At 48.7% G+C, this 26,390-nt stretch overlaps 7 non-coding genes across 7 annotated transcripts; all 7 read right to left on the reverse strand.

The window, feature by feature from the left end:
- Positions 1–10,686: 10,686 nt before the first annotated feature.
- trnar-acg (transfer RNA arginine (anticodon ACG)) lies at positions 10,687–10,758 on the reverse strand. Its single transcript has one exon. It is a non-coding gene; the product is annotated as a tRNA-Arg (tRNA).
- A 3,980-nt stretch (positions 10,759–14,738) lies between these two features.
- Positions 14,739–14,810, reverse strand: trnap-agg (transfer RNA proline (anticodon AGG)). The gene has a single exon. It is a non-coding gene; the product is annotated as a tRNA-Pro (tRNA).
- Positions 14,811–15,316: 506 nt separating this feature from the next.
- trnap-agg (transfer RNA proline (anticodon AGG)) lies at positions 15,317–15,388 on the reverse strand. The gene has a single exon. It is a non-coding gene; the product is annotated as a tRNA-Pro (tRNA).
- Positions 15,389–15,897: 509 nt separating this feature from the next.
- trnap-agg (transfer RNA proline (anticodon AGG)) lies at positions 15,898–15,969 on the reverse strand. Its single transcript has one exon. It is a non-coding gene; the product is annotated as a tRNA-Pro (tRNA).
- A 1,675-nt stretch (positions 15,970–17,644) lies between these two features.
- On the reverse strand, positions 17,645–17,716 carry trnap-agg (transfer RNA proline (anticodon AGG)). The gene has a single exon. It is a non-coding gene; the product is annotated as a tRNA-Pro (tRNA).
- A 1,695-nt stretch (positions 17,717–19,411) lies between these two features.
- trnap-agg (transfer RNA proline (anticodon AGG)) lies at positions 19,412–19,483 on the reverse strand. Its single transcript has one exon. It is a non-coding gene; the product is annotated as a tRNA-Pro (tRNA).
- Positions 19,484–25,873: 6,390 nt separating this feature from the next.
- Positions 25,874–25,945, reverse strand: trnap-agg (transfer RNA proline (anticodon AGG)). The gene has a single exon. It is a non-coding gene; the product is annotated as a tRNA-Pro (tRNA).
- Between the last annotated feature and the right edge of the window lie 445 nt (positions 25,946–26,390).

Consider the following 26,390-nt stretch of genomic DNA (forward strand, 5'->3'; position numbering starts at 1 on the left):
GATGCTAGCCTTGCCATCCATCCATCTATCTATCTATCTATGACTCTCGATATCTAACTCTCTTGCTTGCTATCGCTCCCCCAATGGTCAGTAGCATAGTAGCATAACAGCAGATCACGGACCACTGTGAATCAGGTGCTTGCCTTGCCGTCCATCCATCCATCTATCTATCCATCTATGACTCTTGATATCTAACTCTCTTGCTTGCTATCGCTCCCCCAATGGTCAGTAGCATAGTAGCATAACAGCAGATCACGGACCACTGTCAATCAGGTGATTGCCTTGCCGTCTATCCATCCATCCATCCATCTATCTATCTATCTATGACTCTCGATATCTAACTCTCTTGCTTGCTATCGCTCCCCCAATGGTCAGTAGCATTGTAGCATAACAGCAGATCACGGACCACTGTCAATCAGATGCTTGACTTGCCGTCCATCCATCTATCTATCTATCTATCTATCTATCTATCTATCTATGACTCTCGATATCTAACTCTCTTGCTGGCTATCGCTCCCCCAATGGTCAGTAGCATAGTAGCATAACAGCAGATCACGGACCACTGTCAATCAGATGCTAGCCTTGCCATCCATCCATCTACCTATCTATCTATGACTCTCGATATCTAACTCTCTTGCTTGCTATCGCTCCCCCAATGGTCAGTAGCATTGTAGCATAACAGCAGATCACGGACCACTGTCAATCAGATGCTTGCCTTGCCGTCCATCCATCCATCTATCTATCTATCTATCTATCTATCTATCTATCTATCTATCTATCTATCTATCTATCTATGACTCTCGATATCTAACTCTCTTGCTTGCTATCGCTCCCCCAATGGTCAGTAGCATAGTAGCATAACAGCAGATCACGGACCACTGTCAATCAGATGCTTGCCTTGCCGTCCATCCATCTATTTATCTAGCTAGCTATCTATCTATGACTCTCGATATCTAACTCTCTTGCTTGCTATCGCTCCCCCAATGGTCAGTAGCATAGTAGCATAACAGCAGATCACGGACCACTGTCAATCAGATGCTTGCCTTGCCGTCCATCCATCCATCCATCTATCTATCTATCTATGACTCTCGATATCTAACTCTCTTGCTTGCTATCACTCCCCCAATGGTCAGTAGCATAGTAGCATAAAAGCAGATCACGGACCACTGTCAATCAGATGCTTGCCTTGCCGTCCATCCATCCATTCATCCATCTATCTATGTATCTATGACTCTCGAAATCTATCTCTCTTGCTTGCTATCGCTCCCCCAATGGTCAGTAGCATAGTAGCATAACAGCAGATCACGGACCACTGTGAATCAGATGCTTGCCTTGCCGTCCATCCATCCATCTATCTATATATCTATCTATGACTCTCGATATCTAACTCTCTTGCTTGCTATCGCTCCCCCAATGGTCAGTAGCAAAGTAGCATAACATCATATCATGGACCACTGTCAATCAGATGCTTGCATTGCCGTCCATCCTTCTATCTATCTATCTATCTATGACTCTCGATATCTAACTCTCTTGCTTGCTATCGCTCCCCCAATGGTCAGTAGCATAGTAGCATAACAGCAGATCACGGACCACTGTCAATCAGGTGCTTGCCTTGCCGTCCATCCATCCATCCATCCATCTATCTATCTATCTATGACTCTCGATATCTAACTCTCTTGCTTGCTATCGCTCCCCCAATGGTCAGTAGCATTGTAGCATAACAGCAGATCACGGACCACTGTCAATCAGATGCTTGACTTGCCGTCCATCCATCCATCTATCTATCTATCTATCTATCTATCTATCTATCTATCTATCTATCTATCTATCTATCTATGACTCTCGATATCTAACTCTCTTGCTTGCTATCGCTCCCCCAATGGTCAGTAGCATAGTAGCATAACAGCAGATCACGGACCACTGTCAATCAGATGCTAGCCTTGCCATCCATCCATCTATCTATCTATCTATGACTCTCGATATCTAACTCTCTTGCTTGCTATCGCTCCCCCAATGGTCAGTAGCATAGTAGCATAACAGCAGATCACGGACCACTGTCAATCAGATGCTTGCCTTGCCGTCCATCCATCCATTCATCCATCTATCTATGTATCTATGACTCTCGAAATCTTACTCTCTTGCTTGCTATCGCTCCCCCAATGGTCAGTAGCATAGTAGCATAACAGCAGATCATGGACCACGGTCAATCAGATGCTTGCCTTGCCGTCCATCCATCCATCTATCTATCTATCTAGCTATGACTCTCGATATCTAACTCTCTTGCTTGCTATCGCTCCCAAAATGGTCAGTAGCATAGTAGCATAACAGCAGATCACGGACCACTGTCAATCAGATGCTTGCCTTGCCGTCCATCCATCCATCTATCTATCTATCTATCTATCTATCTATCTATCTATCTATCTATCTATCTATCTATGACTCTCGATATCTAACTCTCTTGCTGGCTATCGCTCCCCCAATGGTCAGTAGCATAGTAGCATAACAGCAGATCACGGACCACTGTCAATCAGATGCTAGCCTTGCTATCCATCCATCTATCTATCTATCTATGACTCTCGATATCTAACTCTCTTGCTTGCTATCGCTCCCCCAATGGTCAGTAGCATAGTAGCATAACAGCAGATCACGGACCACTGTGAATCAGATGCTTGCCTTGCCGTCCATCCATCCAACTATCTATCTATCTATCTATGACTCTCGATATCTAACTCTCTTGCTTGCTATCGCTCCCCCAATGGTCAGTAGCATAGTAGCATAACAGCAGATCACGGACCACTGTCAATCAGATGCTTGCCTTGCCGTACATCCATCTATTTATCTAGCTAGCTATCTATCTATGACTCTCGATATCTAACTCTCTTGCTTGCTATCGCTCCCCCAATGGTCAGTAGCATAGTAGCATAACAGCAGATCACGGACCACTGTGAATCAGATGCTTGCCTTGCCGTCCATCCATCCAACTATCTATCTATCTATCTATGACTCTCGATATCTAACTCTCTTGCTTGCTATCGCTCCCCCAATGGCCAGTAGCATAGTAGCATAACATCAGATCACGGACCACTTTCAATCAGATGCTTGCCTTGCCGTCCATCCATCCATCCATCTATCTATCTATCTATGACTCTCGATATCTAACTCTCTTGCTTGCTATCGCAACCCCAATGGTCAGTAGCATTGTAGCATAATAGTAGATCACGGACCACTGTCAATCAGATGCTTGCCTTGCCGTCCATCCATCCATCTATCTATCTATCTATCTATCTATCTATCTATCTATCTATCTATGACTCTCGATATCTAACTCTCTTGCTGGCTATCGCTCCCCCAATGGTCAGTAGCAAAGTAGCATAACAGCAGATCACGGACCACTGTCAATCAGATGCTAGCCTTGCCATCCATCCATCTATCTATCTATCTATGACTCTCGATATCTAACTCTCTTGCTTGCTATCGCTCCCCCAATGGTCAGTAGCATAGTAGCATAACAGCAGATCACGGACCACTGTGAATCAGATGCTTGCCTTGCCGTCCATCCATCCAACTATCTATCTATCTATCTATGACTCTCGATATCTAACTCTCTTGCTTGCTATCGCTCCCCCAATGGTCAGTAGCATCGTAGCATAACAGCAGATCACGGACCACTGTCAATCAGATGCTTGCCTTGCCGTCCATCCATCTATTTATCTAGCTAGCTATCTATCTATGACTCTCGATATCTAACTCTCTTGCTTGCTATCGCTCCCCCAATGGTCAGTAGCATAGTAGCATAACAGCAGATCACGGACCACTGTGAATCAGATGCTTGCCTTGCCGTCCATCCATCCAACTATCTATCTATCTATCTATGACTCTCGATATCTAACTCTCTTGCTTGCTATCGCTCCCCCAATTGTCAGTAGCATTGTAGCATAACAGCAGATCACGGACCACTGTCAATCAGATGCTTGACTTGCCGTCCATCCATCCATCCATCTATCTATCTATCTATCTATGACTCTCGATATCTAACTCTCTTGCTTGCTATTGCTCCCCCAATGGTCAGTAGCATTGTAGCATAATAGTAGATCACGGACCACTGTCAATCAGATGCTTGCCTTGCCGTCCATCCATCTATCTATCTATCTATCTATCTATCTATCTATCTATCTATCTATCTATCTATCTATCTATCCATCTATGACTCTCGATATCTAACTCTCTTGCTGGCTATCGCTCCCCCAATGGTCAGTAGCATAGTAGCATAACAGCAGATCACGGACCACTGTGAATCAGATGCTTGCCTTGCCGGCCATCCATCCAACTATCTATCTATCTATCTATGACTCTCGATATCTAACTCTCTTGCTTGCTATCGCTCCCCCAATGGTCAGTAGCATAGTAGCATAACAGCAGATCACGGACCACTGTCAATCAGATGCTTGCCTTGCCGTCCATCCATCCATCCATCTATCTATCTATCTATCTATGACTCTCGATATCTAACTCTCTTGCTTGCTATTGCTCCCCCAATGGTCAGTAGCATTGTAGCATAATAGTAGATCACGGACCACTGTCAATCAGATGCTTGCCTTGCCGTCCATCCATCTATCTATCTATCTATCTATCTATCTATCTATCTATCTATCTATCTATCTATCTATCCATCTATGACTCTCGATATCTAACTCTCTTGCTGGCTATCGCTCCCCCAATGGTCAGTAGCATAGTAGCATAACAGCAGATCACGGACCACTGTGAATCAGATGCTTGCCTTGCCGGCCATCCATCCAACTATCTATCTATCTATCTATGACTCTCGATATATCTAACTCTCTTGCTTGCTATCGCTCCCCCAATGGTCAGTAGCATAGTAGCATAACAGCAGATCACGGACCACTGTCAATCAGATGCTTGCCTTGCCGTCCATCCATCTATTTATCTAGCTAGCTATCTATCTATGACTCTCGATATCTAACTCTCTTGCTTGCTATCGCTCCCCCAATGGTCAGTAGCATAGTAGCATAACAGCAGATCACGGACCACTGTCAATCAGATGCTTGCCTTGCCGTCCATCCATCCATCCATCTATCTATCTATCTATGACTCTCGATATCTAACTCTCTTGCTTGCTATCGTTCCCCAATGGTCAGTAGCATAGTAGCATAACATCATATCATGGACCACTGTCAATCAGATGCTTACCTTGCCGTCCATCCATCCATCTATCTATCTATCTATGACTCTCGATATCTAACTCTCTTGCTTGCTATCGCTCCCCCAATGGTCAGTAGCATAGTTGCATAACATCATATCATGGACCACTGTCAATCAGATGCTTGCCTTGCCGTCCATCCATCCATCTATCTATCTATCTATGACTCTCGATATCTAACTCTCTTGCTTGCTATCACTCCCCCAATGGTCAGTAGCATAGTAGCATGACAGCAGATCACGGACCACTGTCAATCAGATGCTTACCTTGCCGTCCATCCATCCATCTATCTATCTATCTAGCTATGACTCTCGATATCTAACTCTCTTGCTTGCTATCGCTCCCCCAATGGTCAGTAGCATAGTAGCATAACAGCATATCACGGACCACTGTCAATCAGATGCTTGCCTTGCCGTCCATCCATCCATCTATCTATCTATCTATGACTCTCGATATCTAACTCTCTTGCTTGCTATCGCAACCCCAATGGTCAGTAGCATTGTAGCATAATAGTAGATCACGGACCACTGTCAATCAGATGCTTGCCTTGCCGTCCATCCATCCATCTATCTATCTATCTATCTATCTATCTATCTATCTATCTATCTATCTATGACTCTCGATATCTAACTCTCTTGCTGGCTATCGCTCCCCCAATGGTCAGTAGCATAGTAGCATAACAGCAGATCACGGACCACTGTCAATCAGATGCTAGCCTTGCCATCCATCCATCTATCTATCTATCTATGACTCTCGATATCTAACTCTCTTGCTTGCTATCGCTCCCCCAATGGTCAGTAGCATAGTAGCATAACAGCAGATCACGGACCACTGTGAATCAGATGCTTGCCTTGCCGTCCATCCATCCAACTATCTATCTATCTATCTATGACTCTCGATATCTAACTCTCTTGCTTGCTATCGCTCCCCCAATGGTCAGTAGCATCGTAGCATAACAGCAGATCACGGACCACTGTCAATCAGATGCTTGCCTTGCCGTCCATCCATCTATTTATCTAGCTAGCTATCTATCTATGACTCTCGATATCTAACTCTCTTGCTTGCTATCGCTCCCCCAATGGTCAGTAGCATAGTAGCATAACAGCAGATCACAAACCACTGTCAATCAGGTGGTTGCCTTGCCGTCCATCCATCCATCCATCCATCTATCTATCTATCTATGACTCTCGATATCTAACTCTCTTGCTTGCTATCGCTCCCCCAATGGTCAGTAGCATTGTAGCATAACAGCAGATCACGGACCACTGTCAATCAGATGCTTGACTTGCCGTCCATCCATCCATCCATCTATCTATCTATGTATCTATGACTCTCGATATCTAACTCTCTTGCTTGCTATTGCTCCCCCAATGGTCAGTAGCATTGTAGCATAATAGTAGATCACGGACCACTGTCAATCAGATGCTTGCCTTGCCGTCCATCCATCTATCTATCTATCTATCTATCTATCTATCTATCTATCTATGACTCTCGATATCTAACTCTCTTGCTTGCTACCGCTCCCCCAATGGTCAGTAGCATAGTAGCATAACAGCAGATCACGGACCACTGTCAATCAGATGCTTGCCTTGCCGTCCATCCATGCATCTATCTATCTATCTATGACTCTCGATATCTAACTCTCTTGCTTGCTATCGCTCCCCCAATGGTCAGTAGCATAGTTGCATAACATCATATCATGGACCACTGTCAATCAGATGCTTGCCTTGCCGTCCATCCATCCATCTATCTATCTATCTATGACTCTCGATATCTAACTCTCCTGCTTGCTATCGCTCCCCCAATGGTCAGTAGCATAGTAGCATAACAGCAGATCACGGACCACGGTCAATCAGATGCTTACCTTGCCGTCCATCCATCCATCTATCTATCTATCTAGCTATGACTCTCGAAATCTAACTCTCTTGCTTGCTATCGCTCCCCCAATGGTCAGTAGCATAGTAGCATAACAACAGATCATAAACCACTGTCAATCAGATGCTTGTCTTGCCGTCCATCCATCCATCTAGCTATCTATCTAGCTATGACTCTCGATATCTAACTCTCTTGCTTGCTATCGCTCCCCCAATGGTCAGTAGCATAGTAGCATAACAGCAGATCACGGACCACTGTCAATCAGATGCTTGCCTTGCCGTCCATCCATCCATCTATCTATCTATCTATGACTCTCGATATCTAACTCTCTTGCTTGCTATCGCTCCCCCAATGGTCAGTAGCATAGGAGCATAACAGCATATCACGGACCACGGTCAATCAGATGCTTGCCTTGCCGTCCATCCATCCATCTATCTATCTATCTAGCTATGACTCTCGATATCTAACTCTCTTGCTTGCTATCGCTACCCCAATGGTCAGTAGCATAGTAGCATAACAGCAGATCACGGACCACTGTCAATCAGATGCTTGCCTTGCCATCCATCCATCCATTCATCCATCTATCTATGTATCTATGACTCTCGAAATCTAACTCTCTTGCTTGCTACCGCTCCCCCAATGGTCAGTAGCATAGTAGCATAACAGCAGATCATGGACCACGGTCAATCAGATGCTTGCCTTGCTGTCCATCCATCCATCTATCTATCTATCTATCTATGACTCTCGATATCTAACTCTCTTGCTTGCTATCGCTCCCTCAATGTTCAGAAGCATAGTAGCATAACAGCAGATCACGGACCACGGTCAATCAGATGCTTACCTTGCCGTCCATCCATCCATCTATCTATCTATCTAGCTATGACTCTCGATATCTAACTCTCTTGCTTGCTATCGCTCCCCCAATGGTCAGTAGCATAGTAGCATAACAGCAGATCACGGACCACTGTCAATCAGATGCTTGTCTTGCCGTCCATCCATCCATCTAGCTATCTATCTAGCTATGACTCTCGATATCTAACTCTCTTGCTTGCTATCGCTCCCCCAATGGTCAGTAGCATAGTAGCATAACAGCAGATCACGGACCACTGTCAATCAGATGCTTGCCTTGCCGTCCATCCATCCATCTATCTATCTATCTATGACTCTCGATATCTAACTCTCTTGCTTGCTATCGCTCCCCCAATGGTCAGTAGCATTGGAGCATAACAGCATATCACGGACTACGGTCAATCAGATGCTTGCCTTGCCGTCCATCCATCCATCTATCTATCTATCTATCTATGACTCTCGATATCTAACTCTCTTGCTTGCTATCGCTCCCCCAATGGTCAGTAGCATAGTAGCATAACAGCATATCACGGACCACTGTCAATCAGATGCTTGCCTTGCCGTCCATCCATCCATCTATCTATCTATCTAGCTATGACTCTCGATATCTAACTCTCTTGCTTGCTATCGCTCCCCCAATGGTCAGTAGCATAGTAGCATAACAGCAGATCACGGACCACTGTCAATCAGATGCTTGTCTTGCCGTCCATCCATCCATCTATCTATCTATCTATCTATCTATGACTCTCGATATCTAACTCTCTTGCTTGCTATCGCTCCCCCAATGGTCAGTAGCATAGTAGCATAACAGCAGATCACGGACCACTGTCAATCAGATGCTTGTCTTGCCGTCCATCCATCCATCCATCTATCTATCTATCTAGCTATGACTCTCGATATCTAACTCTCTTGCTTGCTATCGCTCCCCCAATGGTCAGTAGCATAGTAGCATAACAGCAGATCACGGACCACTGTGAATCAGATGCTTGTCTTGCCGTCCATCCATCCATCCATCTATCTATCTATCTATGACTCTCGATATCTAACTCTCTTGCTTGCTATCGCTCCCCCAATGGTCAGTAGCATAGTAGCATAACATCATATCATGGACCACTGTCAATCAGATGCTTGCCTTGCCGTCCATCCATCCATCTATCTATCTATCTATCTATCTATGACTCTCGATATCTAACTCTCTTGCTTGCTATCGCTCCCCCAATGGTCAGTAGCATAGTAGCATAACAGCAGATCACGGACCACGGTCAATCAGATGCTTACATTGCCGTCCATCCATCCATCTATCTATCTATCTAGCTATGACTCTCGATATCTAACTCTCTTGCTTGCTATCGCTCCCCCAATGGTCAGTAGCATAGTAGCATAACAGCAGATCACGGACCACTGTCAATCAGATGCTTGCCTTGCCGTCCATCCTTCCATCCATCTATCTATCTATCTATGACTCTCGATATCTAACTCTCTTGCTTGCTATCGCTCCCCCAATGGTCAGTAGCATAGTAGCATGACATCAGATCATGGACCACTGTGAATCAAATGCTTGCCATGCCGTCCATCCATCCATCTATCTATCTATCTATCTATGACTCTCGATATCTAACTCTCTTGCTTGCTATCGCTCCCCCAATGGTCAGTAGCATAGTAGCATAACAGCAGATCACGGACCACTGTCAATCAGATGCTTGCCTTGCCGTCCATCCATCCATCCATCTATCTATCTATGACTCTCGATATCTAACTCTCTTGCTTGCTATCGCTCACCCAATGGTCAGTAGCATAGTAGCATAACAGCAGATCACGGAGCACTGTCAATCAGATGCTTGCTTTGGTGCAGCTCAGGAGTACACGTTCAGCAAAGGTCTCCATAACAAGCCGGCAAACCACATTTCGTCCTCCTCCTCCTCAACAACACACTACATGTCCTCCTCCTCCTCCTCAACAACAACAACAACAACAACGAACTTGTAAAAAACACATTTTCTTTAAAGAAAACAAAGCACACAGATGACAGTCTGATTTCCCATCAGCTATACAGGCAACAGTATCTGAGGTCGATAGCCCTCCCTTGTGCAGAGGAGCCCAGAAGCCAGCCTTCAAGAGCAAACGAACAAACACTTCGGTGACTGCAAAGTGGGGCCAAGTGGGCTCGTCCTGGAGTTGAACCCAGGGCCTCTCACACCCTCAGCAAGAATCATACCCCTAGACCAACGAGCCAAGTTAACGGAGGGTGTCGCAGTTTCTGCTGGGCAAGCGCGTAACTGCTTTGGGGCAGACCGGGAGACCTACGCTCACTGACTGATAGCATGGACTGTAGCGCTGAAGTGTCTTTCCAGAACGGTAACCGTATCCCCAGTGAGACAGCACTGAGAGCATTGTTCAGCAGGCCCGCAAACAACTGAAAAGAATGCCTCTCCTTTGGTGCAGCTCAGGAGTACACGTTCAGCAAAGGTCTCCATAACAAGCCGGCAAACCACATTTCGTCCTCCTCAACAACACACTACATGTCCTCCTCCTCCTCCTCAACAACAACAACAACAACAACGAACTTGTAAAAAACACATTTTCTTTAAAGAAAACAAAACACACAGATGACAGTCTGATTTCCCATCAGCTATACAGCCAACAGTATCTGAGGTTGAAAGACCTCCCTGGTGCAGAGGAGCCCAGAAGCCAAGCATCGAGAGAGAAGAAACGAGTGCTTCAGAGAATGCAAAGCGGGGCCAAGCGGGCTCGTCCGGGAGTTGAACCCGGGACCTCTCGCACCGTAAGCGAGAATCATACCCCTAGACCAACGAGCCAAGTTAACGGAGCGTGTCGCAGTTTCTGCTGGGCAAGCGCGTAACTGCTTTGGGGCAGACCGGGAGACCTACGCTCACTGACTGATAGCATGGACTGTAGCGCTGACGTGTCTTTCCAGAATGGTAACGCCATCCCCAGTGAGACAGCACTGAGAGCATGGTTCAGCAGGCCCGCAAACAACTGAAAAGAATGCCTCTCCTTTGGTGCAGCTCAGGAGTACACGTTCAGCAAAGGTCTCCATAACAAGCCGGCAAACCACATTTCGTCCTCCTCCTCCTCAACAACAACAACGAACTTGTAAAATACACATTTTCTTTAAAGAAAACAAAACACACAAATGACAGTCTGATTTCCCATCAGCTACACAGCCAACAGTATCTGAGGTTGAAAGACCTCCCTGGTGCAGAGGAGCCCAGAAGCCAAGCATCGAGAGAGAACAAACGAATGCTTCAGAGAATGCAAAGCGGGGCCAAGCGGGCTCGTCTAGGAGTTGAACCCAGGGCCTCTCACACCCTCAGCAAGAATCATACCCCTAGACCAACGAGCCAAGTTAACGGAGGGTGTCGCAGTTTCTGCTGGGCAAGCGCGTAACTGCTTTGGGGCAGACCGGGAGACCTACGCTCACTGACTGATAGCATGGACTGTAGCGCTGACGTGTCTTTCCAGAATGGTAACGCTATCCCCAGTGAGACAGCACTGAGAGCATGGTTTCAGCAGGCCCGCAATCAACTGAAAAGAATGCCTCTCCTTTGGTGCAGCTCAGGAGTACACGTTCAGCAAAGGTCTCCATAACAAGCCGGCAAACCACATTTCGTCCTCCTCCTCCTCAACAACACACTACATGTCCTCCTCCTCCTCCTCAACAACAACAACAACAACGAACTTGTAAAAAACACATTTTCTTTAAAGAAAACAAAACACACAGATGACAGTCTGATTTCCCATCAGTTATACAGGCAACAGTATCTGAGGTCGATAGCCCTCCCTTGTGCAGAGGAGCCCAGAAGCCAGCCTTCAAGAGCAAACGAACAAACACTTCGGTGACTGCAAAGTGGGGCCAAGTGGGCTCGTCCTGGAGTTGAACCCAGGGCCTCTCACACCCTCAGCAAGAATCATACCCCTAGACCAACGAGCCAAGTTAACGGAGGGTGTCGCAGTTTCTGCTGGGCAAGCGCGTAACTGCTTTGGGGCAGACCGGGAGACCTACGCTCACTGACTGATAGCATGGACTGTAGCGCTGAAGTGTCTTTCCAGAACGGTAACCGTATCCCCAGTGAGACAGCACTGAGAGCATGGTTCAGCAGGCCCGCAAACAACTGAAAAGAATGTCTCTCCTTTGGTGCAGCTCAGGAGTACACGTTCAGCAAAGGTCTCCATAACAAGCCGGCAAACCACATTTCGTCCTCCTCCTCAACAACAACACACTACATGTCCTCCTCCTCCTCAACAACAACAACGAACTTGTAAAATACAAATTTTCTTTAAAGAAAACAAAACACACAGATGACAGTCTGATTTCCCATCAGCTACACAGCCAACAGTATCTGAGGTTGAAAGACCTCCCTGGTGCAGAGGAGCCCAGAAGCCAAGCATCGAGAGAGAACAAACGAATGCTTCAGAGAATGCAAAGCGGGGCCAAGCGGGCTCGTCCAGGAGTTGAACCCGAGACCTCTCGGACCCTAAGCGAGAATCATACCCCTAGACCAACGAGCCAAGTTAACGGAGTGTGTCGCAGTTTCTGCTGGGCAAGCGCGTAACTGCTTTGGGGCAGACCGGGAGACCTACGCTCACTGACTGATAGCATGGACTGTAGCGCTGACGTGTCTTTCCAGAACGGTAACCGTATCCCCAGTGAGACAGCACTGAGAGCATGGTTCAGCAGGCCCGCAAACAACTGAAAAGAATGCCTCTCCTTTGGTGCAGCTCAGGAGTACACGTTCAGCAAAGGTCTCCATAACAAGCCGGCAAACCACATTTCGTCCTCCTCCTCCTCAACAACACACTACATGTCCTCCTCCTCCTCCTCAACAACAACAACAACAACGAACTTGTAAAAAACACATTTTCTTTAAAGAAAACAAAACACACAGATGACAGTCTGATTTCCCATCAGCTATACAGGCAACAGTATCTGAGGTCGATAGCCCTCCCTTGTGCAGAGGAGCCCAGAAGCCAGCCTTCAAGAGCAAACGAACACTTCGGTGACTGCAAAGTGGGGCCAAGCGGGCTCGTCCGGGAGTTGAACCCGGGACCTCTCGCACCCTAAGTAAGAATCATACCCCTAGACCAACGAGCCAAGTTAACGGAGGGTGTCGCAGTTTCTGCTGGGCAAGCGCGTAACTGCTTTGGGGCAGACCGGGAGACCTACGCTCACTGACTGATAGCATGGACTGTAGCGCTGACGTGTCTTTCCAGAATGGTAACGCCATCCCCAGTGAGACAGCACTGAGAGCATGGTTCAGCAGGCCCGCAAACAACTGAAAAGAATGCCTCTCCTTTGGTGCAGCTCAGGAGTACACGTTCAGCAAAGGTCTCCATAACAAGCCGGCAAACCACATTTCGTCCTCCTCCTCCTCAACAACACACTACATGTCCTCCTCCTCCTCCTCAACAACAACAACAACAACGAACTTGTAAAAAACACATTTTCTTTAAAGAACACAAAACACACAGATGACAGTCTGATTTCCCATCAGCTATACAGGCAACAGTATCTGAGGTCGATAGCCCTCCCTTGTGCAGAGGAGCCCAGAAGCCAGCCTTCAAGAGCAAACGAACAAACACTTCGGTGACTGCAAAGTGGGGCCAAGTGGGCTCGTCCTGGAGTTGAACACAGGGCCTCTCACACCCTCAGCGAGAATCATACCCCTAGACCAACGAGCCAAGTTAACGGAGGGTGTCGCAATTTCTGCTGGGCAAGCGCGTAACTGCTTTGGGGCAGACCGGGAGACCTACGCACACTGACTGATAGCATGGACTGTAGCGCTGAAGTGTCTTTCCAGAACGGTAACCGTATCCCCAGTGAGACAGCACTGAGAGCATGGTTCAGCAGGCCCGCAAACAACTGAAAAGAATGCCTCTCCTTTGGTGCAGCTCAGGAGTACACGTTCAGCAAAGGTCTCCATAACAAGCCGGCAAACCACATTTCGTCCTCCTCCTCCTCAACAACACACTACATGTCCTCCTCCTCCTCCTCAACAACAACAACAACAACAACGAACTTGTAAAAAACACATTTTCTTTAAAGAAAACAAAACACACAGATGACAGTCTGATTTCCCATCAGCTATACAGCCAACAGTATCTGAGGTCGATAGCCCTCCCTTGTGCAGAGAAGCCCAGAAGCCAGCCTTCAAGAGCAAACGAACGAACACTTCGGTGACTACAAAGTGGGGCCAAGTGGGCTCGTCCTGGAGTTGAACCCAGGGCCTCTCACACCCTCAGCAAGAATCATACCCCTAGACCAACGAGCCAAGTTAACGGAGGGTGTCGCAGTTTCTGCTGGGCAAGCGCGTAACTGCTTTGGGGCAGACCGGGAGACCTACGCACACTGACTGATAGCATGGACTGTAGCGCTGAAGTGTCTTTCCAGAACGGTAACCGTATCCCCAGTGAGACAGCACTGAGAGCATGGTTCAGCAGGCCCGCAAACAACTGAAAAGAATGCCTCTCCTTTGGTGCAGCTCAGGAGTACACGTTCAGCAAAGGTCTCCATAACAAGCCGGCAATCCACATTTCGTCCTCCTCTTCCTCAACAACACACTACATGTCCTCCTCCTCCTCAACAACAACAACGAACTTGTAAAATACACATTTTCTTTAAAGAAAACAAAACACACAGATGACAGTCTGATTTCCCATCAGCTACACAGCCAACAGTATCTGAGGTTGAAAGACCTCCCTGGTGCAGAGGAGCCCAGAAGCCAAGCATCGAGAGAGAACAAACGAATGCTTCAGAGAATGCAAAGCGGGGCCAAGCGGGCTCGTCCGGGAGTTGAACCCGGGACCTCTCGCACCCTAAGCGAGAATCATACCCCTAGACCAACGAGCCAAGTTAACGGAGGGTGTCGCAGTTTCTGCTGGGCAAGCGCGTAACTGCTTTGGGGCAGACCGGGAGACCTACGCTCACTGACTGATAGCATGGACTGTAGCGCTGAAGTGTCTTTCCAGAACGGTAACCGTATCCCCAGTGAGACAGCACTGAGAGCATGGTTCAGCAGGCCCGCAAACAACTGAAAAGAATGCCTCTCCTTTGGTGCAGCTCAGGAGTACACGTTCAGCAAAGGTCTCCATAACAAGCCGGCAAACCACATTTCGTCCTCCTCCTCCTCAACAACACACTACATGTCCTCCTCCTCCTCAACAACAACAACGAACTTGTAAAATACACATTTTCTTTAAAGAAAACAAAACACACAGATGACAGTCTGATTTCCCATCAGCTACACAGCCAACAGTATCTGAGGTTGAAAGACCTCCCTGGTGCAGAGGAGCCCAGAAGCCAAGCATCGAGTGAGAACAAACGAATGCTTCAGAGAATGCAAAGCGGGGCCAAGCGGGCTCGTCCGGGAGTTGAACCCGGGACCTCTCGCACCCTAAGCGAGAATCATACCCCTAGACCAACAAGCCAAGTTAACGGAGGGTGTCGCAGTTTCTGCTGGGCAAGCGCGTAACTGCTTTGGGGCAGACCGGGAGACCTACGCACACTGACTGATAGCATGGACTGTAGCTCTGAAGTGTCTTTCCAGAACGGTAACCGTATCCCCAGTGAGACAGCACTGAGAGCATGGTTCAGCAGGCCCGCAAACAACTGAAAAGAATGCCTCTCCTTTGGTGCAGCTCAGGAGTACACGTTCAGCAAAGGTCTCCATAACAAGCCGGCAAACCACATTTCGTCCTCCTCCTCCTCAACAACACACTACATGTCCTCCTCCTCCTCCTCAACAACAACAACGAACTTGTAAAATACACATTTTCTTTAAAGAAAACAAAACACACAGATGACAGTCTGATTTCCCATCAGCTACACAGCCAACAGTATCTGAGGTTGAAAGACCTCCCTGGTGCAGAGGAGCCCAGAAGCCAAGCATCGAGAGAGAACAAACGAATGCTTCAGAGAATGCAAAGCGGGGCCAAGCGGGCTCGTCCGGGAGTTGAACCCGGGACCTCTCGCACCCTAAGCGAGAATCATACCCCTAGACCAACGAGCCAAGTTAACGGAGGGTGTCGCAGTTTCTGCTGGGCAAGCGCGTAACTGCTTTGGGGCAGACCGGGAGACCTACGCTCACTGACTGATAGCATGGACTGTAGCGCTGAAGTGTCTTTCCAGAACGGTAACCGTATCCCCAGTGAGACAGCACTGAGAGCATGGTTCAGCAGGCCCGCAAACAACTGAAAAGAATGCCTCTCCTTTGGTGCAGCTCAGGAGTACACGTTCAGCAAAGGTCTCCATAACAAGCCGGCAAACCACATTTCGTCCTCCTCCTCCTCAACAACACACTACATGTCCTCCTCCTCCTCAACAACAACAACGAACTTGTAAAATACACATTTTCTTTAAAGAAAACAAAACACACAGATGACAGTCTGATTTCCCATCAGCTATACAGCCAACAGTATCTGAGGTCGATAGCCCTCCCTTGTGCAGAGGAGCCCAGAAGCCAGCCTTCAACAGCAAACGAACGAACACTTCGGTGACTACAAAGTGGGGCCAAGTGGGCTCGTCCTGGAGTTGAACCCATGGCCTCTCACACCCTCAGCGAGAATCATACCCCTAGACCAACGAGCCAAGTTAACGGAGGGTGTCGCAGTTTCTGCTGGGCAAGCGCGTAACTGCTTTGGGGCAGACCGGGAGACCTACGCACACTGACTGATAGCATGGACTGTAGCGCTGAAGTGTCTTTCCAGAACGGTAACCGTATCCCCAGTGAGACAGCACTGAGAGCATGGTTCAGCAGGCCCGCCAACAACTGAAAAGAATGCCTCTCCTTTGGTGCAGCTCAGGAGTACACGTTCAGCAAAGGTCTCCATAACAAGCCGGCAAACCACATTTCGTCCTCCTCCTCCTCACAAAACACACTACATGTCCTCCTCCTCCTCCTCAACAACAACAACAACAACAACGAACTTGTAAAAAACACATTTTCTTTAAAGAAAACAAAACACACAGATGACAGTCTGATTTCCCATCAGCTATACAGCCAACAGTATCTGAGGTCGATAGCCCTCCCTTGTGCAGAGGAGCCCAGAAGCCAGCCTTCAAGAGCAAACGAACGAACACTTCGGTGACTACAAAGTGGGGCCAAGTGGGCTCGTCCTGGAGTTGAACCCAGGGCCTCTCACACCCTCAGCAAGAATCATACCCCTAGACCAACGAGCCAAGTTAACGGAGGGTGTCGCAGTTTCTGCTGGGCAAGCGCGTAACTGCTTTGGGGCAGACCGGGAGACCTACGCACACTGACTGATAGCATGGACTGTAGCGCTGAAGTGTCTTTCCAGAACGGTAACCGTATCCCCAGTGAGACAGCACTGAGAGCATGGTTCAGCAGGCCCGCAAACAACTGAAAAGAATGCCTCTCCTTTGGTGCAGCTCAGGAGTACACGTTCAGCAAAGGTCTCCATAACAAGCCGGCAAACCACATTTCGTCCTCCTCCTCCTCAACAACACACTACATGTCCTCCTCCTCCTCAACAACAACAACGAACTTGTAAAATACACATTTTCTTTAAAGAAAACAAAACACACAGATGACAGTCTGATTTCCCATCAGCTACACAGCCAACAGTATCTGAGGTTGAAAGACCTCCCTGGTGCAGAGGAGCCCAGAAGCCAAGCATCGAGAGAGAACAAACGAATGCTTCAGAGAATGCAAAGCGGGGCCAAGCGGGCTCGTCCGGGAGTTGAACCCGGGACCTCTCGCACCCTAAGCGAGAATCATACCCCTAGACCAACGAGCCAAGTTAACGGACGGTGTCGCAGTTTCTGCTGGGCAAGCGCGTAACTGCTTTGGGGCAGACCGGGAGACCTACGCTCACTGACTGATAGCATGGACTGTAGCGCTGAAGTGTCTTTCCAGAACGGTAACCGTATCCCCAGTGAGACAGCACTGAGAGCATGGTTCAGCAGGCCCGCAAACAACTGAAAAGAATGCCTCTCCTTTGGTGCAGCTCAGGAGTACACGTTCAGCAAAGGTCTCCATAACAAGCCGGCAAACCACATTTCGTCCTCCTCCTCCTCAACAACACACTACATGTCCTCCTCCTCCTCCTCAACAACAACAACAACAACAACGAACTTGTAAAAAACACATTTTCTTTAAAGAAAACAAAACACACAGATGACAGTCTGATTTCCCATCAGCTATACAGCCAACAGTATCTGAGGTCGATAGCCCTCCCTTGTGCAGAGGAGCCCAGAAGCCAGCCTTCAAGAGCAAACGAACGAACACTTCGGTGACTACAAAGTGGGGCCAAGTGGGCTCATCCTGGAGTTGAACCCAGGGCCTCTCACACCCTCAGCAAGAATCATACCCCTAGACCAACGAGCCAAGTTAACGGAGGGTGTCGCAGTTTCTGCTGGGCAAGCGCGTAACTGCTTTGGGGCAGACCGGGAGACCTACGCTCACTGACTGATAGCATGGACTGTAGCGCTGACGTGTCTTTCCAGAACGGTAACCGTATCCCCAGTGAGACAGCACTGAGAGCATGGTTCAGCAGGCCCGCAAACAACTGAAAAGAATGCCTCTCCTTTGGTGCAGCTCAGGAGTACACGTTCAGCAAAGGCCTCCATAACAAGCCGGCAAACCACATTTCGTCCTCCTCCTCCTCAACAACACACTACATGTCCTCCTCCTCCTCCTCAACAACAACAACAACAACGAACTTGTAAAAAACACATTTTCTTTAAAGAAAACAAAACACACAGATGACAGTCTGATTTCCCATCAGCTTTACAGGCAACAGTATCTGAGGTCGATAGCCCTCCCTTGTGCAGAGGAGCCCAGAAGCCAGCCTTCAAGAGCAAACGAACAAACACTTCGGTGACTGCAAAGTGGGGCCAAGTGGGCTCATCCTGGAGTTGAACCCAGGGCCTCTCACAACCTCAGCAAGAATCATACCCCTAGACCAACGAGCCAAGTTAACGGAGCGTGTCGCAGTTTCTGCTGGGCAAGCGCGTAACTGCTTTGGGGCAGACCGGGAGACCTACGCTCACTGACTGATAGCATGGACTGTAGCGCTGACGTGTCTTTCCAGAATGGTAACGCCATCCCCAGTGAGACAGCACTGAGAGCATGGTTCAGCAGGCCCGCAAACAACTGAAAAGAATGCCTCTCCTTTGGTGCAGCTCAGGAGTACACGTTCAGCAAAGGTCTCCATAACAAGCCGGCAAACCACATTTCGTCCTCCTCCTCCTCAACAACACACTACATGTCCTCCACCTCCTCCTCAACAACAACAACAACAACAACGAACTTGTAAAAAACACATTTTCTTTAAAGAAAACAAAACACACAGATGACAGTCTGATTTCCCATCAGCTACACAGCCAACAGTATCTGAGGTTGAAAGACCTCCCTGGTGCAGAGGAGCCCAGAAGCCAAGCATCGAGAGAGAACAAACGAATGCTTCAGAGAATGCAAAGCAGTGCCAAGCGGGCTCGTCCGGGAGTTGAACCCGGGACCTCTCGCACCCTAAGCGAGAATCATACCCCTAGACCAACGAGCCAAGTTAACGGAGCGTGTCGCAGTTTCTGCTGGGCAAGCGCGTAACTGCTTTGGGGCATACCGGGAGACCTACGCTCACTGACTGATAGCATGGACTGTAGTGCTGACGTGTCTTTCCAGAATGGTAACGCCATCCCCAGTGAGACAGCACTGAGAGCATGGTTCAGCAGGCCCGCAAACAACTGAAAAGAATGCCTCTCCTTTGGTGCAGCTCAGGAGTACACGTTCAGCAAAGGTCTCCATAACAAGCCGGCAAACCACATTTCGTCCTCCTCCTCCTCAACAACACACTACATGTCCTCCACCTCCTCCTCAACAACAACAACAACAACAACAACGAACTTGTAAAAAACACATTTTCTTTAAAGAAAACAAAACACACAGATGACAGTCTGATTTCCCATCAGCTATACGGGCAACAGTATCTGAGGTCGATAGCCCTCCCTTGTGCAGAGGAGCCCAGAAGCCAGCCTTCAAGAGCAAACGAACAAACACTTCGGTGACTGCAAAGTGGGGCCAAGTGGGCTTGTCCTGGAGTTGAACCCAGGGCCTCTCACACCCTCAGCAAGAATCATACCCCTAGAACAACGAGCCAAGTTAACGGAGGGTGTCGCAGTTTCTGCTGGGCAAGCGCGTAACTGCTTTGGGGCAGACCGGGAGACCTACGCTCACTGACTGATAGCATGGACTGTAGCGCTGAAGTGTCTTTCCAGAACGGTAACCGAATCCCCAGTGAGACAGCACTGAGAGCATGGTTCAGCAGGCCCGCAAACAACTGAAAAGAATGCCTCTCCTTTGGTGCAGCTCAGGAGTACACGTTCAGCAAAGGTCTCCATAACAAGCCGGCAAACCACATTTCGTCCTCCTCCTCCTCAACAACACACTACATGTCCTCCTCCTCCTCCTCAACAACAACAACAACAACGAACTTGTAAAAAACACATTTTCTTTAAAGAAAACAAAACACACAGATGACAGTCTGATTTCCCATCAGCTTTACAGGCAACAGTATCTGAGGTCGATAGCCCTCCCTTGTGCAGAGGAGCCCAGAAGCCAGCCTTCAAGAGCAAACGAACAAACACTTCGGTGACTGCAAAGTGGGGCCAAGTGGGCTCGTCCTGGAGTTGAACCCAGGGCCTCTCACAACCTCAGCAAGAATCATACCCCTAGACCAACGAGCCAAGTTAACGGAGCGTGTCGCAGTTTCTGCTGGGCAAGCGCGTAACTGCTTTGGGGCAGACCGGGAGACCTACGCTCACTGACTGATAGCATGGACTGTAGCGCTGACGTGTCTTTCCAGAATGGTAACGCCATCCCCAGTGAGACAGCACTGAGAGCATGGTTCAGCAGGCCCGCAAACAACTGAAAAGAATGCCTCTCCTTTGGTGCAGCTCAGGAGTACACGTTCAGCAAAGGTCTCCATAACAAGCCGGCAAACCACATTTCGTCCTCCTCCTCCTCAACAACACACTACATGTCCTCCACCTCCTCCTCAACAACAACAACAACAACAACAACGAACTTGTAAAAAACACATTTTCTTTAAAGAAAACAAAACACACAGATGACAGTCTGATTTCCCATCAGCTATACGGGCAACAGTATCTGAGGTCGATAGCCCTCTCTTGTGCAGAGGAGCCCAGAAGCCAGCCTTCAAGAGCAAACGAACAAACACTTCGGTGACTGCAAAGTGGGGCCAAGTGGGCTCGTCCTGGAGTTGAACCCAGGGCCTCTCACACCCTCAGCAAGAATCATACCCCTAGACCAACGAGCCAAGTTAACGGAGGGTGTCGCAGTTTCTGCTGGGCAAGCGCGTAACTGCTTTGGGGCAGACCGGGAGACCTACGCTCACTGACTGATAGCATGGACTGTAGCGCTGACGTGTCTTTCCAGAACGGTAACCGTATCCCCAGTGAGACAGCACTGAGAGCATGGTTCAGCAGGCCCGCAAACAACTGAAAAGAATGCCTCTCCTTTGGTGCAGCTCAGGAGTACACGTTCAGCAAAGGTCTCCATAACAAGCCGGCAAACCACATTTCGTCCTCCTCCTCCTCAACAACACACTACATGTCCTCCTCCTCCTCCTCAACAACAACAACAACAACGAACTTGTAAAAAACACATTTTCTTTAAAGAAAACAAAACACACAGATGACAGTCTGATTTCCCATCAGCTTTACAGGCAACAGTATCTGAGGTCGATAGCCCTCCCTTGTGCAGAGGAGCCCAGAAGCCAGCCTTCAAGAGCAAACGAACAATCACTTCGGTGACTGCAAAGTGGGGCCAAGTGGGCTCGTCCTGGAGTTGAACCCAGGGCCTCTCACAACCTCAGCAAGAATCATACCCCTAGACCAACGAGCCAAGTTAACGGAGCGTGTCGCAGTTTCTGCTGGGCAAGCGCGTAACTGCTTTGGGGCAGACCGGGAGACCTACGCTCACTGACTGATAGCATGGACTGTAGCACTGACGTGTCTTTCCAGAATGGTAACGCCATCCCCAGTGAGACAGCACTGAGAGCATGGTTCAGCAGGCCCGCAAACAACTGAAAAGAATGCCTCTCCTTTGGTGCAGCTCAGGAGTACACGTTCAGCAAAGGTCTCCATAACAAGCCGGCAAACCACATTTCGTCCTCCTCCTCCTCAACAACACACTACATGTCCTCCACCTCCTCCTCAACAACAACAACAACAACAACAACGAACTTGTAAAAAACACATTTTCTTTAAAGAAAACAAAACACACAGATGACAGTCTGATTTCCCATCAGCTACACAGCCAACAGTATCTGAGGTTGAAAGACCTCCCTGGTGCAGAGGAGCCCAGAAGCCAAGCATCAAGAGAGAACAAACGAATGCTTCAGAGAATGCAAAGCAGTGCCAAGCGGGCTCGTCCGGGAGTTGAACCCGGGACCTCTCGCACCCTAAGCAAGAATCATACCCTTAGACCAACGAGCCAAGTTAACGGAGCGTGTCGCAGTTTCTGCTGGGCAAGCGCGTAACTGCTTTGGGGCATACCGGGAGACCTACGCTCACTGACTGATAGCATGGACTGTAGTGCTGACGTGTCTTTCCAGAATGGTAACGCCATCCCCAGTGAGACAGCACTGAGAGCATGGTTCAGCAGGCCCGCAAACAACTGAAAAGAATGCCTCTCCTTTGGTGCAGCTCAGGAGTACACGTTCAGCAAAGGTCTCCATAACAAGCCGGCAAACCACATTTCGTCCTCCTCCTCCTCAACAACACACTACATGTCCTCCACCTCCTCCTCAACAACAACAACAACAACAACAACGAACTTGTAAAAAACACATTTTCTTTAAAGAAAACAAAACACACAGATGACAGTCTGATTTCCCATCAGCTATACGGGCAACAGTATCTGAGGTCGATAGCCCTCCCTTGTGCAGAGGAGCCCAGAAGCCAGCCTTCAAGAGCAAACGAACAAACACTTCGGTGACTGCAAAGTGGGGCCAAGTGGGCTCGTCCTGGAGTTGAACCCAGGGCCTCTCACACCCTCAGCAAGAATCATACCCCTAGAACAACGAGCCAAGTTAACGGAGGGTGTCGCAGTTTCTGCTGGGCAAGCGCGTAACTGCTTTGGGGCAGACCGGGAGACCTACGCTCACTGACTGATAGCATGGACTGTAGCGCTGAAGTGTCTTTCCAGAACGGTAACCGAATCCCCAGTGAGACAGCACTGAGAGCATGGTTCAGCAGGCCCGCAAACAACTGAAAAGAATGCCTCTCCTTTGGTGCAGCTCAGGAGTACACGTTCAGCAAAGGTCTCCATAACAAGCCGGCAAACCACATTTCGTCCTCCTCCTCCTCAACAACACACTACATGTCCTCCTCCTCCTCCTCAACAACAACAACAACAACGAACTTGTAAAAAACACATTTTCTTTAAAGAAAACAAAACACACAGATGACAGTCTGATTTCCCATCAGCTTTACAGGCAACAGTATCTGAGGTCGATAGCCCTCCCTTGTGCAGAGGAGCCCAGAAGCCAGCCTTCAAGAGCAAACGAACAAACACTTCGGTGACTGCAAAGTGGGGCCAAGTGGGCTTGTCCTGGAGTTGAACCCAGGGCCTCTCACAACCTCAGCAAGAATCATACCCCTAGACCAACGAGCCAAGTTAACGGAGCGTGTCGCAGTTTCTGCTGGGCAAGCGCGTAACTGCTTTGGGGCAGACCGGGAGACCTACGCTCACTGACTGATAGCATGGACTGTAGCGCTGACGTGTCTTTCCAGAATGGTAACGCCATCCCCAGTGAGACAGCACTGAGAGCATGGTTCAGCAGGCCCGCAAACAACTGAAAAGAATGCCTCTCCTTTGGTGCAGCTCAGGAGTACACGTTCAGCAAAGGTCTCCATAACAAGCCGGCAAACCACATTTCGTCCTCCTCCTCCTCAACAACACACTACATGTCCTCCACCTCCTCCTCAACAACAACAACAACGAACTTGTAAAAACACATTTTCTTTAAAGAAAACAAAACACACAGATGACAGTCTGATTTCCCATCAGCTATACGGGCAACAGTATCTGAGGTCGATAGCCCTCTCTTGTGCAGAGGAGCCCAGAAGCCAGCCTTCAAGAGCAAACGAACAAACACTTCGGTGACTGCAAAGTGGGGCCAAGTGGGCTCGTCCTGGAGTTGAACCCAGGGCCTCTCACACCCTCAGCAAGAATCATACCCCTAGACCAACGAGCCAAGTTAACGGAGGGTGTCGCAGTTTCTGCTGGGCAAGCGCGTAACTGCTTTGGGGCAGACCGGGAGACCTACGCTCACTGACTGATAGCATGGACTGTAGCGCTGACGTGTCTTTCCAGAACGGTAACCGTATCCCCAGTGAGACAGCACTGAGAGCATGGTTCAGCAGGCCCGCAAACAACTGAAAAGAATGCCTCTCCTTTGGTGCAGCTCAGGAGTACACGTTCAGCAAAGGTCTCCATAACAAGCCGGCAAACCACATTTCGTCCTCCTCCTCCTCAACAACACACTACATGTCCTCCTCCTCCTCAACAACAACAACGAACTTGTAAAATACACATTTTCTTTAAAGAAAACAAAACACACAGATGACAGTCTGATTTCCCATCAGCTACACAGCCAACAGTATCTGAGGTTGAAAGACCTCCCTGGTGCAGAGGAGCCCAGAAGCCAAGCATCAAGAGAGAACAAACGAATGCTTCAGAGAATGCTAAGCAGTGCCAAGCGGGCTCGTCCAGGAGTTGAACCCGGGACCTCTCGCACCCTAAGCGAGAATCATACCCCTAGACCAACGAGCCAAGTTAACGGAGCGTGTCGCAGTTTCTGCTGGGCAAGCGCGTAACTGCTTTGGGGCAGACCGGGAGACCTACGCTCACTGACTGATAGCATGGACTGTAGCGCTGACGTATCTTTCCAGAATGGTAACGCCATCCCCAGTGAGACAGCACTGAGAGCATGGTTCAGCAGGCCCGCAAACAACTGAAAAGAATGCCTCTCCTTTGGTGCAGCTCAGGAGTACACGTTCAGCAAAGGTCTCCATAACAAGCCGGCAAACCACATTTCGTCCTCCTCCTCCTCAACAACACACTACATGTCCTCCTCCTCCTCCTCAACAACAACAACAACAACAACGAACTTGTAAAAAACACATTTTCTTTAAAGAAAACAAAACACACAGATGACAGTCTGATTTCCCATCAGCTATACAGGCAACAGTATCTGAGGTCGATAGCCCTCCCTTGTGCAGAGGAGCCCAGAAGCCAGCCTTCAAGAGCAAACGAACAAACACTTCGGTGACTGCAAAGTGGGGCCAAGTGGGCTCGTCCTGGAGTTGAACCCAGGGCCTCTAACACCCTCAGCAAGAATCATACCCCTAGACCAACGAGCCAAGTTAACGGAGGGTGTCGCAGTTTCTGCTGGGCAAGCGCGTAACTGCTTTGGGGCAGACCGGGAGACCTACGCTCACTGACTGATAGCATGGACTGTAGCGCTGAAGTGTCTTTCCAGAACGGTAACCGTATCCCCAGTGAGACAGCACTGAGAGCATGGTTCAGCAGGCCCGCAAACAACTGAAAAGAATGCCTCTCCTTTGGTGCAGCTCAGGAGTACACGTTCAGCAAAGGTCTCCATAACAAGCCGGCAAACCACATTTCGTCCTCCTCCTCCTCAACAACACACTACATGTCCTCCTCCTCCTCAACAACAACAACGAACTTGTAAAATACACATTTTCTTTAAAGAAAACAAAACACACAGATGACAGTCTGATTTCCCATCAGCTACACAGCCAACAGTATCTGAGGTTGAAAGACCTCCCTGGTGCAGAGGAGCCCAGAAGCCAAGCATCGAGAGAGAACAAACGAATGCTTCAGAGAATGCAAAGCAGAGCCAAGCGGGCTCGTCCGGGAGTTGAACCCGGGACCTCTCGCACCCTAAGCGAGAATCATACCCCTAGACCAACGAGCCAAGTTAACGGAGCGTGTCGCAGTTTCTGCTGGGCAAGCGCGTAACTGCTTTGGGGCATACCGGGAGACCTACGCTCACTGACTGATAACATGGACTGTAGTGCTGACGTGTCTTTCCAGAATGGTAACGCCATCCCCAGTGAGACAGCACTGAGAGCATGGTTCAGCAGGCCCGCAAACAACTGAAAAGAATGCCTCTCCTTTGGTGCAGCTCAGGAGTACACGTTCAGCAAAGGTCTCCATAACAAGCCGGCAAACCACATTTCGTCCTCCTCCTCCTCAACAACACACTACATGTCCTCCACCTCCTCCTCAACAACAACAACAACAACAACAACGAACTTGTAAAAAACACATTTTCTTTAAAGAAAACAAAACACACAGATGACAGTCTGATTTCCCATCAGCTATACGGGCAACAGTATCTGAGGTCGATAGCCCTCCCT

The sequence above is a fragment of the Amia ocellicauda genome, chromosome 2, assembly GCF_036373705.1.
Source record: "Amia ocellicauda isolate fAmiCal2 chromosome 2, fAmiCal2.hap1, whole genome shotgun sequence".
NCBI classification, from domain to species: Eukaryota; Metazoa; Chordata; class Actinopteri; order Amiiformes; family Amiidae; genus Amia; species Amia ocellicauda.